Raw genomic sequence first — 18,679 nt, 5'->3', positions numbered from 1 at the left:
GAGAGCGATGCATGCCAAAATCGGCAATCTTTATATAGCCGTCCTTATCCATAAGGAGATTTCCTGGCTTTAAATCTCTGCATTGAAACAAAATGGAAATATTATAACGACACATTAAAACTGCTGTGACATAGCATAGAGTCAAAAGCCAAGCTTAAAAACTCTGCCTCCTGTCCTATTTCCTTCCCTTAGACTTCCAAGAAGTAACTTTGAACCTGTAGCTGCACTGCTGCTAACTTGCAGCAGGTATTAAACTCCAGGTTGTACTCACCACTAAAGGTACCTAGCCCCTTTATAAACTCTTACCTGTGAACAACATCCTTCATGTGTACGGCCTCCAGGCCTAGGAGTATACAGGCAGCGTAGAACCTGCAAGGATAAGGAAAAATACTTTGATCACTATATGGTGGCCTTTATTTATGAACGTTAATATTTAGTGTAGCACAATTGCCAGTTCTCTCATCCTCCCCTGCTCTTCAGTCTCCTGTAACTGATAGACTGTATGTATAAAAGCCCAAATATTCACCTAATTTATACTTACTTAGCCCTCTCTAGGTCGAAGTGCCCACAGGTGTCCAGATGGGTTCTCAGACTTCCTCCTGCAACAAACTCCATGACAAAAAAAAGATGAAATTTGGTGGAAAATGTGGCATATAAATCCACTATGAAGTTGTCTGGGTTCACGTCTGCCCAATTTTCCTTTTCGGCTAAAATGCTGAAAGATAAAAGAGCAAATGAGTCAGCGTAGAGTCAAATATAATGGTAACAAAAGCAACTGGGTGAAGGGAAGGCACGAGAAATGAAAAGTATATAAAATGGAGAATTTTGGAATCATGAGCTCACCGTTGTAATTCTTCGAAGGTGTTTATGTCTTCCTTTTTGAGTACCTTCAGGGCACAGTATATATTTGCCGGAAGGTACTCAACAAGTAGAACCTGGAATTAGAGAGTGGGTTTAGTAACATTGAATGTTCCCCTGTATTTAATGCTAAGTTCTAATTAGAGACTGAATTAATTACCTTGCCAAAACTCCCCCTGCCTAAAACTTTTATCCGGCGAAAGTCTCTTGCCGAAAAGCTGCAGAACTGTAGCTCTCTGCAACGGAAGAAACAGGAATTTTGTTTTGTGCAAAAAAAAAAAATATATATATATAAAATGTAAGTGTTCATTTTCAGTATTGAGGGTTTGTCTTACTGAGTGCTTTGTGTCTCCTCTGATGGCTCCTCTGCCTGGCAATCCTGAGTTGGGCAGTAATCACCAGGGTGAGGGTCCTTCGATGTTTCAGAGGAGTCTTCTCCATGCACTTGCACGTCGCTATTGGAATAAGGTAAATTAGGTAAAAGATCATTATAATGCAAGTGTACAGTAATAGTAGAAAGCAAGCTAACCTGCGGCCTTGCGCATACAGCGTGATCTTACCTTTCCTCTTCATTCTCAGGCTGTTGTTCCGGCTCGGCAAAAAGAGATTCCGCCTCTCCCTGAACCTCCTCCTCTTGTGCTGGTAAGTCACTGTAAGTATAATACAGGTTAATGTTCATTCTACTTAAATTTTATCCCTTGCTTAGTGATTGGTTACCTGTAAGCTACCCTATGGCTTCCCTTAGTTGCTTGATTCTTTGTATTCCCCAATACTGCGGCATCCCTACCCATATCTCATAGATGGCACTGTGCTACTGAACTGAGGATTGTGGAATCTCCCAGCCAAATGCATGTGTATCTTACCATTTGTCCTCTTCTGCGCCAACAATTTCCTCTGCAGGTACTTCACTTTAATTAGAAGAATGGTTCAGTTATTGTTAAGATTGTATTGCTCTTATCTGATGAAAGTAGGGGGCAGGTTTTTAATCTGTTCTGAAAAATCCTTACCTGTCATCAGGTGGAACTTGGGGCTGTTCTTTCTCTGGCCCCGGTTCTTTAGAAGAAGCATCAGGATGGTGCTGCAAACAAATAAGGGGCACAAGGTGAGCAGTCAGTGAATGTGGGGTCACAAGGATATAATAAGGGCAATGTTTTTGTTCTGCCCAAGAAATGAGTGCAATGTCAGTGTAATGTACTCACTTGGGAAGAGTCGCTGGTCGGGTCTAAAATGACCAGAACCTCAGGCCCAGTGTCCTTTTCTGCTGGGAATGCTACACTGTTGTTAGTTGTAGCCTCCGTCGTCTCTGGTACTGCATCTGAAAATATAGAACACAAGTTTGATAGATATAAGGAATTTCAAATATAAAAATTCAAAGATATGATTAAACCTAAGGTTGCTTAGGAACACAAATTCAACCACCCGTGGTTCTGTTCACATGGTAGAATGGTACCAGGTAAAGGCTTATGGGCTGTTTGCTGATTTGAGATAATGCTGTCTATAATCACTGGTTTTAAATATACATGTTAAAGCAACAAAAATTCATTTATAGTCCTGTGGGGCTCAGGCTAATGTCCATTTAGTGGATCTGCTGATGCCACACGGGTTCCCCATATAATGACAATAGGAAAGAAACCAGAGATTGTTATAGCTCACCTTGAGTGCTCTCCGCTTCCCTCCGAGCGATCTCCGCATTGAGCTTGAGGAGAGAGGAGTAAAGGGCTTTCACCCTTTTCTCACTGCTGTTCCTCAGCTCCTTCACCTGGGCTTTAGCCTTTTTGCCTTTGCTGGCCCGGAACATCTTTTGCGCCCCCGCTGCTATGCGCATCTCCTTCTGGATGTCCCGCACCAGCTGGTGTCTCGTATCCAAAAGGCAAGGCCTTGCCCAGGGCTCGGAGACATCAAAACACTGATCGATGGCGTCGGTCTATAGAGAATGGAAAAAATAATGAAGTGCTAATAACGCCTCCAAACTATAATGAATATTCAACTTAAACATATTTGTGAGAACAGCAGAGAAATACAAACAGGGTTACTAAATATTTATTGTAAGCAGAGGAATTTCTCTTTGCAGTGACAGTTCCCCTTTATATCTGGGGGCAAGGCCTCTCATCCTCAGGCAGGAAACAATGGCTTTATATTTCCATCAGCCTTACCTCAGTGTGACGCTGCTGATGTAAGATGTTACACAGCTTGGCACCCATCTTGAATGTCCTGTATCAGGAAAGAAAGGTTGGTATTAGTCACTGCTTTAGTGGGGATAAATAATACAACTGTTTGTAGCTGCTGGTAACCTACAAGCTCAAGCAGTAATGAAATGATCAGACTTCTTATCCCATTGGTTTAAGCCAGGACTAGTCAGATCAGCCAATCATTTCACAGCTTCCGCTGCCAAAGGTAAAAACGTATGTTTAAATATTATACATTACTGCTATTGACTATGTATGCTAGTGTATGAGCCCCTCAATAAATCCCAGTCCCGCTATTTCTAATGCACAGTCACACTGCAATGGCCATAACCCCTGCAAGACAATTATATGTCCAACTAAATGTTCAGTTGAGTTTAGGCACAGTGTCATTCTGTAGCTGCAGTAAAACTACAACTTCCAGCATCCTCTGCCCCCCAATGCTCACACTTTGTATGAAAAGGAACAATAACCCTCCAACTGAACTAAATGATATAACACGGGGTGCTGGTTTGGTGGCGCTGCGGCTTGTATCATTGCTTAGGGTGACAAAGTGGCAGCATTGTGCATCATTTTCCTGACAGGATGCGCTCCCAAAAATTGCTTGTTAAGAATATATGAAGTATTGCTATTTTGCGTATTTCCAATATATAAGTGATTATGCTCTGTGGTTGTCGGGTCACAAAACCTGGCAACCAAAACACAACTGAACTCTGTGGGTTGATTATTACTTGTGTTATTGTTAAACAATCTTATTAAAAGGGGATTTATTTTGCTCACATAGCATTACCTTCCGTTATATCCCTTTACATGGGTGGCTAGGAATTGTAACTCTTCTTTTAATTAATCTTTCAATACTGCCATTCTGGCCCCTAGATATCCAGTTGTTGTTAGTTGGGAAACCCCTGGAACGACAGCAGTGTGACTGTTGCACTGTGGGAACCCAGCTCAAATCTTACTTACAGATCTACAGGTGGGAAATATGAAAATAGCTGAAATGATAATAAGCAGCATGACAGTTCCTATAGCCAATAGGGAAAGATCATCTTACTCATATTATAGAGGGGATAAATGTAGGACCAGTACCTTTGTCCAGAGGACCCCAGTTAGGAAGATGTAAATATCCTCTGGGCTGAGAACCACTCGAATCTTCTCCCTTCTTCTCTCTCGTTCTCACTGCTTCTCCCTTCTGTATCGCCGATGTCGCTGTTGTTCTCTGGATTCTCTGTATCGCTCTCAATAACTTACACTATAGGGGAAAAGAGATACAAGGGATTGTGAGCAGGAGAATACTAGGGGCAGAGGGCCCTGCCACTTCTGGAGCCGCAGGAGAGTAGGGGGCCCATTGGGACCAGGTAATATCAATGCAGAGTTGCAAAACTGCTCATGTTTAACATTTCAGGGGCCTCAAAAGGCTCTAAGAGCAACCAGGGGTACAGTGCATAACCCCCTCTATCATATATAAGAATATGAGCTCACCAATATCCCATACCAAAATGACATGGAAGGAATCAAACTATAAGTCCAATAACTGTCAGGTTTTCAATTTCTTAAAACTATAATTGGATGTAAAGGTGCCTGACAGCTCTTGTGTGTGCTATTTAGCTAACAAATATGATGGTCATCGAGAATGTAGACTTTCCTCACTGGCTTGTGTAAAGGGCCTTCGTCTCCCATGATGCACTCTGAGGTCAAGCCATTAGCATTGTATTGCTTATAATGTCAGGGCTGGCTTGTGACATGACTACAGATCCCATCATGCACTGAGATTTCCCAGTCCCATAAATGCAGGGATCATCTCAATATTCCAATGGAACATGCTTCTCCCTGCACATACCCAACGTGCCTGCTCCCCCATAGCCAACTCAGCTCTGATCAGTGCCCCTGCACCCCTAACGTAAGGAATCCTAATGCTAGCTATTTATTCTTCTGATTTGTGCTACTTGTCTTTCTATTGTGGCCCTCCTTTACCCATCATCCACTCTAGCGCTGGTGCTACTGACCGTTGCTAGGAAGAGTGGGACCCTAGCACCCAAATGAAAGTTGTCAGTTACAGCTAGAGAGAGGTAGTGTAAATGGTCTAAATGTTGAAAAGCACAAGTAAGTAAACAAAGAATATGAAATACACATTGCCTTAGAACTACAGCTCAGCCACATGGGATTCTGGGACTTGTAGTTCAGGGACAGCTAATTAAGCACGGGTGTAGGGTCAGCGAGACAGTGATTATGATTTTCTGTTTCTCAGCTCTTAACTCCCTCTGTGGCCCAGCACAGGTGTAATATCCAGCCCCCTTGTGCCATATAGGACAATACATGATTTTGTTTTCCACACCCCATAACTAATAGGCCCCTAAGCAGTGTTACCCCCCTGATGAGTGCACTAGGTGACAGTGGCAAAAAAATTACCCCCACTCCTTCCTGCCTGTTGGGCAAATGTAATTTGGAAACACACTGACATATTTCCAACAGACACTTTCATGATAAGCTTGTCCCCAAACAAGAGCAAATAATGGGGGCAATTTGGGGAGCTTTGGTGCCAGGGGCACTTTTGGGAACTTTGACTCCACTCCCCAAGCTACCATTAATCATGCAAAGTTGCCTAAAATGCTTCCCCCCCTTTTTTTGCTTGTCAGGCTAATTTTGTTAGCTGTTGTGCCAGGGGGCAATTTTGGGAAACACGCCCCAGGCTACTATCGATGGGTGCCAAAGTACCGCAAATTGCCCCTTGTATCATTGTATTTAATTTGTTCCTCTACCCCAGTATCTGTATCTGCTCCACTCACCCATGAACAGAAATAATATAACTGCCATCTGTACCTTAGCATTGTCAATATTGGAAGCAAAAATGTATGTATTGTATGGCCTCCAAAAGTTTATGGGGTCCCCAGTCAAAAAAAAAAGGATATATTTGCTGCAGCCCTGCCAACTGCCAAATCCTGTGTCTGTGTCTCCCAACCAGCGCTAAGATTAATGTCATCTCTAAAATTCTCCAAATTCACTAAAATCTGTGAGAGGAGCAACTTCCGCTAGTCTAGGGGGGCATCACCCAACTATTTCCCATCTTTTTTTAGCTAAAATAAGGGTTAATTGGCAAAAAAATCTCTCAGAGGGGATGCAGACTTACCTCTCGTCACAAGTCAACCAACGGACAAAGCCAACTGTCACATTTCTAGGGGTGAAGTCACATGTCGTGAAACAATGTAGCAGAAACAACATGATTGTTAGACCTGGGTAAAAACATTTCGCTAGATTATTTTTGCTTCAATCATCAGTACCAGCGACCAGAAAGGGATAAACAAATGCTGCTTCATTTGTCTCTGGCATAAATAGTGTGAGAATGGCAGTATTTTAAATGTTAAACAATGAAATTCAGTGAATTAAATCTGATTGGCTGTTGGTAGCTCCGTACACTTTTGGGCACCCAAGAAAAATCTCCTTTTCGTATGGGTTTCCCCCTTGACTATGTGATTCAAGTTTGGTGGGTTTGGCTCCAGAGCTCTAAGATTGGCAGCAGTTTAAATGTCTCCATTAAAGTCAATGGGTGAAATTGGATTGGCCGCTGTTGGCCCCTTCCACTTTGAGTTGTCCAACAAATGTCGCTGTTTCATTTGGGGTGACCCCATGATTATGTTATTCAAGTTTGGGGAGTGTAGCTTCAGAGCTGTAAGTGTGGCAGCAGTTTGAAAATCTTTCCTGTCAAAGTCAATGGAAATTTTGGGGTGTTCAGAGCGGCGCCACAAAAAGACGGGGTGGGATCCCTTAGAAAAGCACAAGCAGCCTGCTCCGCTATAGGGCGAAGAAGTGTAGAGAGTTTGAGTGTTGTACCCCTAAACCTGTAGGAGGAGAAGCGTTTAGAAAATGGGCTGCGCTAAGAATGGGCTGAAGAATAAGCTGAAGTGGAAGAACAGTTTTTCAAAGCAACATAATAAATCCCAGGCTGATATGGGCACTAGTACTATGGATGGGGCACATATACATTTATCCCAGTAAGGTAAATGGCCAGTGAATTAAAGGGTAATCCCAGAACGTTTCTCTCTGTCTCAGCTTTTTTATATGTTAAATATGCTCGAGAACAGTAACCTTTAGCCTTCCAGGGTTGGAGCTATAAATATATATATTCACAGTGTGATTCATGAATGTTATGCATAAGTTACACATAAGTACGTGTTCCCACAGCTCAAAAATATATGATTTTGGGTGGGTCAGTGTATTGTTTTGTGTGTTTTTACCCCACAAAAATGCAGAAAAATTTCTTTAAAGTGGAAGCTTTGAGGGGATTTTTTTTTTTAGAATTTTCATACAATTTTATAGAATCTGCTACATCCAGTGGTCCAACTACATTCTAGTGAGAGTCTGACTGCTTACGACTTGATGTAATGAATTATGGGAAATAAAAATATAATCTATTCTCCAATAAGTATTATGTCTGTGTAAATAGAATGTATAGTCCTTTTCAGTGTGGCAGTTCTCTACATCATGTCAGACGTCTAGAAGGAATACTGGAGTGTCTGGCCGAGCAGTCTAAGTGTGGATCCAGAAGTATGTTGGAGTCCCCTCCAGCCGCTAACGTGGAGGAGGGGTGTCTCTCATGGTTATGGCTATTTTATATGGAGAAGGGCTGCTAGGCTTTGGCAAGCACTCATATTTTAACAGCTCGGTGTCAACCTGTCCCCTGCCAAGCTCATCCCGCTTAGGCTGTAGTTACTGTACTGTTTCCTCAGTGGATGAGGCAGTGTGGGGGTCTGCCTCTGAAAGAAATCATTGGACATCATTCCCTTTTTGAATGGCCGCTCTTCTCGCTCCAGCTATAGCACCAAGTAATGTCCCCGTAATTGTAGCCTTACAATCGTCCCAGACTACGTCAGGGCTTGCAGTGTTGTTATTAGTGTCCCTGAAGTCCATTGAGGCTCCTTAGAGCCCGCCTCGCATAGCCACGGTGAACTAAGGCTACAAATTTGGGATCGTCCTGCTGGTATTATATTTATCTTAAGGAGGACTGTATGGGCAGACCAGACCATATAGTATTTGGTCCACTAGTCTGTGTAAGTGAGAAATAGCTAAGGCTAAGTTGATTCTGGTTAGTGTGTTTATACTTAGTGGATTGGCAGGAGCCCATGTGGATAGATCTTTCCACTTTCAGATGTCGGTGAGGCCCAAAGTAACAGTATAGTGTCCATCAGGGTGTGGGATTGCCTATCAGGCTGCTAGTGGGGCTGCTGGGTATCCTGTAGCTTCTTGCCTTACCTGCTGCATTGCCTGGAGCTGAAAGGTTGGTGGTACATATATACTTGTTATGGTCAGTGGCTGGATAGCTAAGGTACAAGAAAGGGCTACAAATCTGCCCTGAGGGTCTGTATGTAAGTCATGAAGTGAAGTTTAAAAGGTATGTGTTTTCTAATCAAAATAGAAGTGCCTCTGGCATAAGGGGGCGTGATAGCCATGAGCCTCCCAAGGGCTTTTTTAATGCCAGTAGGCATTGTCCCTCGAGATGGGTCTCCTGCAGTAGCAGGATATGGGGCTGATATTTTGTAATGTAATGGAACACTAGAGATTGTCTGAATTTGGGCCCCTTAAGTTCCAAGCTATGAGCGCTGAGGGCTCCTCTCCTGCTCGGTTTGACAATGACACATTGTGCAGTGACATGCAGTGCATTTCATTAATTGAGTGACCTTAGCATAGTAAACTTAAAATGAATATATTTATACCAGTTCTTGGGATTTCAATCTTCACACAGTTTAATCACCAGTATCGGAAAACAAAGCAATTTTTTCCCCAAAATAACTGTCCCTGTCCCTCCGTGCCGACCCCTAGTTGGGAAAGGCCTTTTCCCTGTAATTGTAAATGTGTTGTTAACACTAGGGAGATTAGTCTACTAATCTAAATTATGCTCCAGATAGTCCTGTAGAAGATGTGGATTGGTCCTATGGGAGGTAGTGAGGGCTTCTACCCATTAAAAAGCTGCCAAAAAATGGCCATTCATTTCAGGTATAAGTGCATGTTTGGGTGCCAGTACAGTCAGCTAATGAATCACCATGGGTGAAAAGTATATTGAGCCTGTGTGTGATTGGTCCCCTCCTGAGTATCTTGTCCATAGAGGTTGATATTTCATGGTGGTCAAGTCGGCAAGTGTGTGTGGCTAAATCCCGAATGGACCAGGGATCAGGATACTGCATGTTACAGTCTGGGACAGATGCCAAGGGATATCCAGCAGTGAGCACTGGTTGTTGGGGTGCCTTCCAATTGTCAGTAATAACAAGCAGGAGGCTTGGGATAGTCCCAGTCTGCCTGGGGCACCCTACCTTTTGGATAAGTCTGTGTGTCCCTGCAGTAAGGTACCTGGGGTCATTATGGCCTGGTCTATTGCCCGCAGAGCAATTGCTGTTAATATCAGTTGTACTGCCTGTTCTGGTAGTGGTTGTGTGGGTGGGGGAGAGCTCTCAAAATCGTACTCTGAGCGTGGGGAGCCACCACCATATTGCACGCTCTCTGGATTGCTGTCTCTGGCAAAGGGTTCTAGCCAGGGGCAATTTTCACCTTGAATCTGCCCTAAGATGGCTCCTGTGATGCCGCCCCTCTGCGCTGGAGGTGTCTAGGGGAGTCCCGCATCACAAGAGAGTAATTTCACTATCTGCACTAGAAAAGCAGAATTTCCAGTTAAAAGTTAAAGTTACCAGGAGTTTTCTTTCTGCCACTTAACTGGCCTCGTGGCAGCTGCACCTTGGTTCTAGCTTCGCTGCTGCGTCGGATGGCGCATGGTGGCAAAACACAGATTTTCTTTAGGCACAAAATTTAGAGCTTATTAAATGTTTTGCAGTCTGGTAAATGATGTTTTGTTACTTCCATTTTACATTTAGTTATCGCTTTTGTCTTCTAGAGGAATAGTCCTGGTACAGGGAAATATCTATGCCGGGTACATTTTCTGGTTTATTTGGGCGGTCAGCCGGTTAGCAAACCTAAGGGACAGTTCTCATAGTTGGCTCTCCCAGTGTTTGCCATGTTTACCTTTAATTTACCTGCTAGGCCCCCAAGGGTGCAGACACATGGAGCTACTACAAAAATGGACAGTGCTGATAATTGTCTCTACGTGTGTTTTAGCAGATTCAATTCTCAGTATTATCTATGGTATTTTCTGGCTGCTACTAAGTAGCTCCATGTGTCTTCGCCCTTATGCATCCCTGTAAGAGATTAACCGCCACTACGACATAAGTGTTTTGGGAGAATACAAACAGAATTATGGCAGTAAAGAGAAGACAAAGGCCTTTTATTCAAAGCAGAATTATCTCTGAAGCCTCTCTACAAGCAACAGAAAGGCAGATTCACTGGTTTGGCAAGGTCCCATGTATGTATGAGTTTTACATTTGTATTACATTTTTCCATCTTCTCCTGTCACGATCAAGTTGTTAAACCTGCCTTCTGCCTCTGAGAGGCTTATCAAGCACTTTATGTAGCTCCTTTTTTCCCATGTGGAGGTTGTAGAATTTAGAATGCAAGAGGTGGAACAGAGAATTCAGGAATGGGTTGGCATTTAAACTGTAAGCATATTGTTAATACACCAAAGAACGGAATGCTGTGTATGAAGGTTGGAATAAACTAATCGGAGGGATTCCATAGGGTTCATTTGTGAATCTGAGCGCAGCATGCAAAGTGCAGAAATGGCCACAATCTGGCGTATGTATGGCATACATTATACCTGGTGTTGCAGCTGATATATGCAGCTTCTGTGCAGTTTGTTCAATTGCCAAGTCAGCATATGCAGGAGTGGAGAGTGAAAGGAATGGAGTAAAGATATTTTCAGTGCAACATGTGTAGGTTTATGGGTACAGGTGCCATGTGGGCAGTGTATGCAGGTGTATATGCCAAGATGCTTTGAGTACGGGTGTGGGACCTGTTATTATATATTAGTTGGGATCAAATACAAGGTTCTGTTTTATTATTACAGAAAAAAAGAAACCATTTTTCAAAATTAGAATGATTTGCTTATAATGGAGTCTATAGGAGATGGCCTTTCCGTAATTCGGAACTTTCTGGATAATGGGTTTCTGGATAAGGGGTCTGATACCTGTACAAATCATGCTGCTTTGCTTAAAGTAGGTTTATATACAGAGGTTGTCATTTCAGTAAATGGCCATGTACATGTAGGTACACTCAGCAGAATATATGCAATGTATGCAGTATGTGTAGCAGTTTTGATTACAGTGTATGCAGGTGTATATGCAGGGCTATCAGTGCAGTACACAAGTGTTGTTTTTTATATTGTGCAATGTGAGCAGTAGGGGTTATTAATACTGCAGTGTATATGTGAGTGTGGTCAGAGCAGTCACTCTATGCTGGTGTTCAATGAAAACATATTTGAATTTCCAAATTCCCTCTTGATTTAGATGTCTGTAGGAAGAATGGATGTCGGACTTTATGCTTCAACTGTTCATACCTTCAGCTGCCAGTGTACTCATCCAACAGAGATGTGAAGCTGATAGTCCTTCTATTTGTTAGTTAAGGGTTGCTATTATAAACTGGTACATAGTGATGTGTTAAGGAGTAAAGAGGGAAGATTTGCAAGCTCTTCACCCTCTTCTCTCTTCCCAACCCTTTTTTGCAGTATCTTTCTGTTCTTTTTCCTTCATTTTCTAATCTGTTATCCTTCACTCTGTTGTTCTCCTTATCTCTTCTGCTCACAACCTATTTGTCATCACAACCTTAAGGGCTCTGGCACACGGGGGAGATTAGTCGCCCGCGATTAACTCCCTGTTCGCGGGCGACTAATCTCCCCGAGTTGCCTACCCCTGCCATCCCACCGGCGAAAATGTAAGTCGCCGGCGGGATGGCAGACGCGGCGGTGTGATTTCGCGCAGTTAATCGCGGGCGACTAATCTCCCCCGTGTGCCAGAGCCCTTACTCTCCCCATCTCCTCTACCTTATCTGCCCAAACACCCTTCTGACTCTAAAGGTGCCCATACACGAGCAGATCCGCCAAGCGAGCGGATCTTCCCCCGATATCCCCACCTACGGGTGGGCGATATCGGGGAGCATTTAGGTAAAAAATAATCCGATCGTTTGGCCCTGGGGCCAAACGATCGGATTATGTGGGCGGCAATGGGGCAGTCGGATCGGGGACCGCATCAACGAGCCGATGCGGTCCCCGATCCGACCAGATTTTCTAACCTGGCCGATCGAGATCTGGCCAATTTCAGGCCAGATATCGGTCGGCCAGGCCGCTCTGCTCTCCCCATACACGGGCCGATTAGCTGCCGAATCGGTCCAAGGGACCGATATCGGCAGCTATAGTCGGCCCGTGTATGGGGGCCTTTACTGTTCCTTCTCTGGTTCCCCCCTTCCTTAAATTGCCATACCCATACCCAGTATCTGCTCTACTATCTTCTACAGATAGCCCTTACCAGTATATGTGTATATATATATATATATTTTTTTTTTTTTCCTTTCCTATAGGTCTGCTTAATGGAAATATTCTAACCTGAACTTTGTTTTATTTGTGAGCTTTTACTGTAACAGTTACAAAAAAAGTGTTATAGTTAGCTCGTATACAAGCTATTATCGTCACATTCAATCATTTCTAGAAAAGTGGAACGAAAAGTGCAATTAGTTTGGACAGTTGAACAGACACAGATAAGAGGAGTTTACATAAAAAAGGGGTAAACATTGGATCCGTTTGTAATTGCCCTGCTCTTCCCCACATCTAGAGCCCATATGTTCTGTCATCAATTGTCTTTGTTTTAGTTCTACAGTGGTTCTATATTATCGGGCTAACAGTTTTAGTTGCTTTCTTGGTATCTGATACTCACTGAGCTTGTTCAGAGGATGTATAGATTTGTTTTCAATCTTTTTGCTAAAGATCTTGAAAATAAGAGTAATGAATAGTTAAAAGCTAGAAGATGTGAGTGTATTGGTTCATGTTGATTAAAAAGCACCAACCCACAATAGCAGGTTAGCAATTAGTCTCCATGTTGTTTCTTTAGGGCTCTGGATAGTGTTGTCCTTGTTTTGTTCCTAAATTAACATTACCTTTAAAGTTTAACCAGTTTCCTATAAAGTACATCTTGGTTTTCAACTGCGGTAACACAGGCTTGTTTCGTTAGCTCAGTGTTTGATTTACTAGCAAGGTTTGGGCCATTTCTTGGGTTGCTGGTTGCTTTGTGAGTTTCTATTACAGTTTGGTTGCTTATTGGGTTTATTTGCCTGTGATCACTGCCTTGTGAGAGTATTGCTGGGTCACTGTTGGGAACTGTTGGTATTTTATTTAATGTACAGGATGCTCCAGAGTCTGGAACTGTAGCCCACTCCAGCATTGTGCAGGGTGATGTTGGACTTGTGTGTGTGCTAACCCACGGGAACCCGTATATTATTTACATGGTAAGTAATTCTTGTGGGGGAATTCTCTCCCTGAAATGGTTGTACAGGCAGATACATTAGATAGCTTCGAGAAGGGTTTGGCTTTTTAATAAGTGAGAAAATACTAAAAACTAAAAAGTTACTAAAAAAATCGATTTTAGTAAAATGTTAATTACAGTCTTTGATATGGATACAAACGGTTGCACTTGATCGACATGTGTCTTTCTTTAGTTCTTTAGACCTATGTACCAGAGACAGCACACTACTCGCTAAAGCACTTGGTAGGGCCCTTCTATGAGATAAGGTTGCCTACCGCTTTGTGAATAAAGTGTTGGTGCTTCTAGACATTTCCAATTCACAATCACTTTATTTACAGGTGACTGAGATAGCTGTAGCAGAGCAGGAATTGATGAACTGACTAAATGGAGCTTCAGCTCAGATAGGACAGAGCACATTGCGGACTCTCTCACTCCACATAAGTCAGTTTCAACCCTGCCTAATAGACTTGTTATAATTCTCTAAACCTCGTATGTACTGGCAACTGTAATAGCAGCCAAAGGTGGTTCTACCTAGCATTGTTACAGGGTGAATACTTATACAATCACCAAATCTGCTTTTTAACTTTTAGGTATATATTTTTTAGGTATCTCTTAGGATATGGTGTAAATCAAATGGTAAAAAATCATTTTAATTCCAGTGTGTAACAGTGCAGGGAATTTACACCAGACTGTTGTACAGCACTGAGGAATAAATGTAGTGCTGTATATACTGCCCAGAGCAATCACTGACTATAAAAGAGATCAAATCTCTCTAATTGTTGAGGGAGCTAAATACAAAACTTAAATGCTGAAAAGTTTGTATTAATATGGTAAAACTCAAATTTTTAAATACATTGTATATATTTTGTGTGTGTTTTAGACAGCCTAAAGCTAGGTAGAAAGAGCCAGATAACCTTCAGTCATTTGTCAGCTAAACTGGTCAGCATCTGCCCATGTGTAACCTGCAGTCACTGTCTGCTTGGGATCATGCAAGTCACCTAATCCCCCCTGTCCCACTTATGGTACAGCCCTTAGGGTGTCATTCATAGTGTCAGACATTTGCTCCTTGATGGTATGGTTACGCAGATTGCAAAATTGTAGATCCTTTTAAATGGCAGTGTAGGCTAGGGAAGAAGGTGCTGGCAGGAGGGGGGGCTGCTTGATTTTGGAATAGGGACAATATCCCTATAGACTGAAATGCAATCAAAAATATTGCCTTATTTTTTTGTTCCCTTTTATAAGGATTAGCTGTTACTGTGTGACTATCACATTAATCCCTGGTTTGAGTTTATTTGACTAATCATTGTTTTTCTTTCCCCACAGCTTTTTGATGGATGTATATACAGCCTTCATGCCATGATGGGGAATGGTGGGGGGGATGCCAGGAATGGCCTTTGTGAACAGAATCTCCAGCCTGTTGGGCCAGTGTGAGAATGCTTGGTGGGGCAGCCATACCCGCAAGAGCACTGTCACTCACAGGTACTGAACCTTTCAGTGTTTCTTCACTGCTGATTTGATCCAATCTCACATACATTCCCACTCTCCACCCCTCTATATGTAACCCTTGTCAAATGAGACCAACCAATACCCAGAATAAAGGGCACACACACAGCGGCTTGATGGTAAATCTGTGAAAACACAGTTTTATTGATGATATAAAATGCGCTTTTTTGATTCTGAGGAAGGCAAAAAAAACCTCTGAGAAGCTTTGAGCCAATCTGCTTCATTAGAGGGAAAAATTCCTTCCTGACTCCTTAACGGCAATCGGATTTTCTCCCAGAATCAATGCGCGATGTTAAATGAGAGGAATATGGCGGCATACACATGAGCGCAGTTAAGCACCAGGTGAATTCTGCATTCCCTTCCATTCCACTGGGCCCCAGGCAGCCTGCAGACCCCGGCTTCTGCAGTCTAACCGATGGAGTGAAAGGGAATGCAGAATTTAGCGAGTACCTTCAGTGTGCCCCTGTGTATAAAACCATATATTGGAAGGAGGGGTGAGCGCTGGTGGAACTGCGGATAAGGAGAAGGCACCTAGACAGTGCAGTGCTGGATAGCAGCGTTGATCTCCTGCAAGGCCTTGTTCAGGTGTTTGAGTCTGGCCTTTATCTCCTTCTTCTCCTTCTTCCACTCAGCTGCACTTTTCCTGGGCAGGTCCAGTGTCAGTGCAGCTTTGCTGATCCACAGCTCTGTCTGTGCTCTGTGGATTTCTTCTGCGATCTTCTTCTTTATAGAGCGCAGATAGGGGTCAGCGTTGGGGCCACAGGATGTTCTCGCTGAGCCCTAGAGAAATGAAGGAAAAGAGAAGACATTAAGGGCTTAAGCAGTTTTTATTTAATTCATAGTAATAATAATGTGCCAGTTTCCTACCACAGAGGGAAATAGCAAAGTGGCAGGTATTTATTACCACTAGGGGTGCTGTTGTATTGATGGTAGATAACGTACATGATATGGCGACTCTTGTAAGTAAATATAGGAAATGTAATTCCCAGGCTACACACTTGTATAATCCCTTATATTTCTATTTAAAAGTAATGGAACATAAATGCTGCTTATAATTGGGTTAGGCTCTCCTTTAACCCCTTGGTTACCTTTCTCAACAGTGACTTCTGTGAGGGCAGAAAAAAAAAATAAGTTGTGAGCAGCCTTACCTGGTTCCTGGGTCTCAGGCAGCTGTTCTTGAGGCCCATGTCGGATGGTTCTGTAATATAAAATAGAGGGAAGGTTAGGGTTAATGTGGAGACTCCCAATAAACAAATAAAGATTTATTAATAACTCACTGTGCAGATTCCTCTTCTTTTTCTTCTTCTTCTTTTTCTTCTTCTTCTTCTTCTTCCTGTTCTTCTACTATAGATGTCGGGTTGTAGTCTTTATAAAGACTTTTGTTAGTCTTCTTCTGTATCACCGAGGATCGTAAGAGTCGCTGCAAATAGCTCAAAATCGCTTTAAATCTCTCAAATCGCTCTATTTCATGTAATGGGGAGAGAGAGAAGAGACTGTGAGCTCTTGTGATCCGGACCCTCTCTGCCATTTGTATTCAGTTAAATGTTAAGGTTGCTACATGAGAGCAGGGCAGATACCCGGGGCAAAGGGGCAGAACTCTAAGGAGCCTGTCAATACTGGGAGGAAAAATGTATGTATTGTATGGCCTCCAAATGTTTATGGGGTCCCCAGTCAAAAAAATATATATATATTTGCTGCAGCCTGCAAAACTGCCAAATCCCTGTGTCTGTGTCTCCCAACCAGCGCTAAGATTAATGTCATCTCTAAAATTCTCCAAATTCACTAAAATCTGTGAGAGGAGCAACATCCGCTAGTCTAGGGGGGCATCACCCAACTATTTCCCATCTTTTTTTAGCTAAAATAAGGGTTATTTAGCAAAAAATCTCTCAGAGGGGATTCAGACTTACCTCTCACCACAAAGTCAACCAACGGACAAAACCAACTGTCACATTGCTGTGTGTGAAGTCATCTCTGGTCACATGTCATGAAATGTTTGTTTGTCATAACATTTACAGACAACTTTAAAACCATTGGGTTTTTGTAACACTACAAAAGAGTTTCTGAGTGGGGCTTCCCTTTAATGTTACTGCTAAATACATGGTGATAGCGAGTGGCAGAATAAATATATAAAGAGACAACAAATAGAGCATCTGATGAAATCCATATTTCTTTGTGACAAGGCACCTAATAAAGACAATATTGATATTAGACAGGAACGTTAGAGATAAGCTGTTTGCATCTCCTGCCTATAGCCCATTGCATTCAGATTTGGCTACATTTTGATAGCTATTGCTATGCAACTTGTAGATATATAATATATATTATTGCACTCACGGTACATGTATTATTCATTTAACGGCCCTGTTCTCTTAATATGTTATTACTAACTTGTGTGTTATCTGAAAAAAGTTGCGAAGATTGTGAATCATTGCTGGTGGCAGAAATATATGAAACAATGTATAAATACTAAATGACTGATATGATGATGTGTCGTGTTTATAATGAAACTATCCAACGCATTGAAACAATATATTTATTTAAACCAGACTGGCCGTACAGGACATCCCAGCAAAGTCCCATTCAATGGGGTTTGTTATGATTTGAGGTTGTGACAGGGGTTGAGGGACATCTAGATCAGAGAGAGGGCCTGAGAGGGGGCTTCTAATTCCAATATTACTATAACGCACCGTTTAGGCCTGCTGGGAAATGATTGAGTGGGAATGTAAGGGATTGTAAGGGACATAATAACACACTCCCCACTCTGGGCGATTCAGTGGCTACCAATGAAAGAACGAGTATTTAGAGACAGAAATGACAGAAAGTTAATGTACGAGCTACAAACTTGGGACAAACTGGTAGCTTCAGGCAGATAAATAAGCAACCCCACCACCCCAAGCAGCACTATTAGGGAACCTCACCAAGGAGTATACGCTATTATTAAATGAAACAGGACAAAAGATCTAGAGGAATTCACTCAGCACCCTAGACCAGGGTTTTCTCTAGAATACTATCTTCTCCTAAGCTAGGGATCACCCTACAAAAGCTTACTGCACAATACGAACACCATGAAAGTACAGAACAGAAGAAGAAATAGACACCGTAAACACCAGACACCGAACTACCCTGCATATTGTTCTTCATTAAATAAAATCAATTAAATTACATTGAAAAAAAATAAAGGAGACCAATCCAAAGCTGCTAAGAAGAAGCCATTCTATAACATACTAAATGTTAACCTGAAAGGGAATCAACCCGTTAGACACAGCCACAGGAAGCACGCCAATAAACCATTTATATGTTAAAATCTAAAGAAATGGGTCAGAAACTGAGAACTGGTAAGCATTTGCTACTGTGTGGGTGCATGGTGATATCAATGGCAGATAGTACAGGTATGGGATCCCTTATCCAGAAACCCGCTATCCAGAAAGCTCCGAATTACGGAAACCCCGTTTCCCATAGACTCCATTTTAATCAAATAATTCAGAATTTTAAAAATGATTGCCTATTTTAATAAAACAGTACCTTGTAACTGATCCCAACTAAGAAATAAATAATACTTATTGGATGCAAAATAATCCTATTGGGTTTAATTAATGTTTGATTGATTTTTTAGTAGATTTAAGGTATGGAGATCCAAATTACGGAAAGACCCCTTATCCGGAATGCCCGAGCAAGATCTGAAGGTCTAGACTTAGCTTAGCGTGTCTATGATGTGGAACTCTCGGAACTCTCGGTTCTAATACAGGTGGCTTT

The 18,679-nt window shown here is 42.3% G+C and overlaps 1 long non-coding RNA gene across 2 annotated transcripts; it reads left to right on the top strand.

The window, feature by feature from the left end:
* The first annotated feature begins 759 nt into the window (after nucleotides 1-759).
* Nucleotides 760-14,786, top strand: LOC108645248. 2 transcript variants are annotated; one of them, XR_004220039.1, is made up of 3 exons: nucleotides 760-1,326; nucleotides 1,438-1,500; nucleotides 14,747-14,786. It is a non-coding gene; the product is annotated as an uncharacterized LOC108645248 (long non-coding RNA). The 2 variants fall into 2 exon arrangements; XR_004220040.1 differs by having other exon boundaries at nucleotides 1,438-1,510; nucleotides 14,747-14,780.
* Nucleotides 14,787-18,679: the final 3,893 nt, after the last annotated feature.

This window comes from Xenopus tropicalis, chromosome 8 (assembly GCF_000004195.4).
Source record: "Xenopus tropicalis strain Nigerian chromosome 8, UCB_Xtro_10.0, whole genome shotgun sequence".
Taxonomy (NCBI): Eukaryota; Metazoa; Chordata; class Amphibia; order Anura; family Pipidae; genus Xenopus; species Xenopus tropicalis.
Note: the sequence above shows the minus strand (reverse complement) of the source record. Positions and strands in the feature narration are given on the sequence as shown.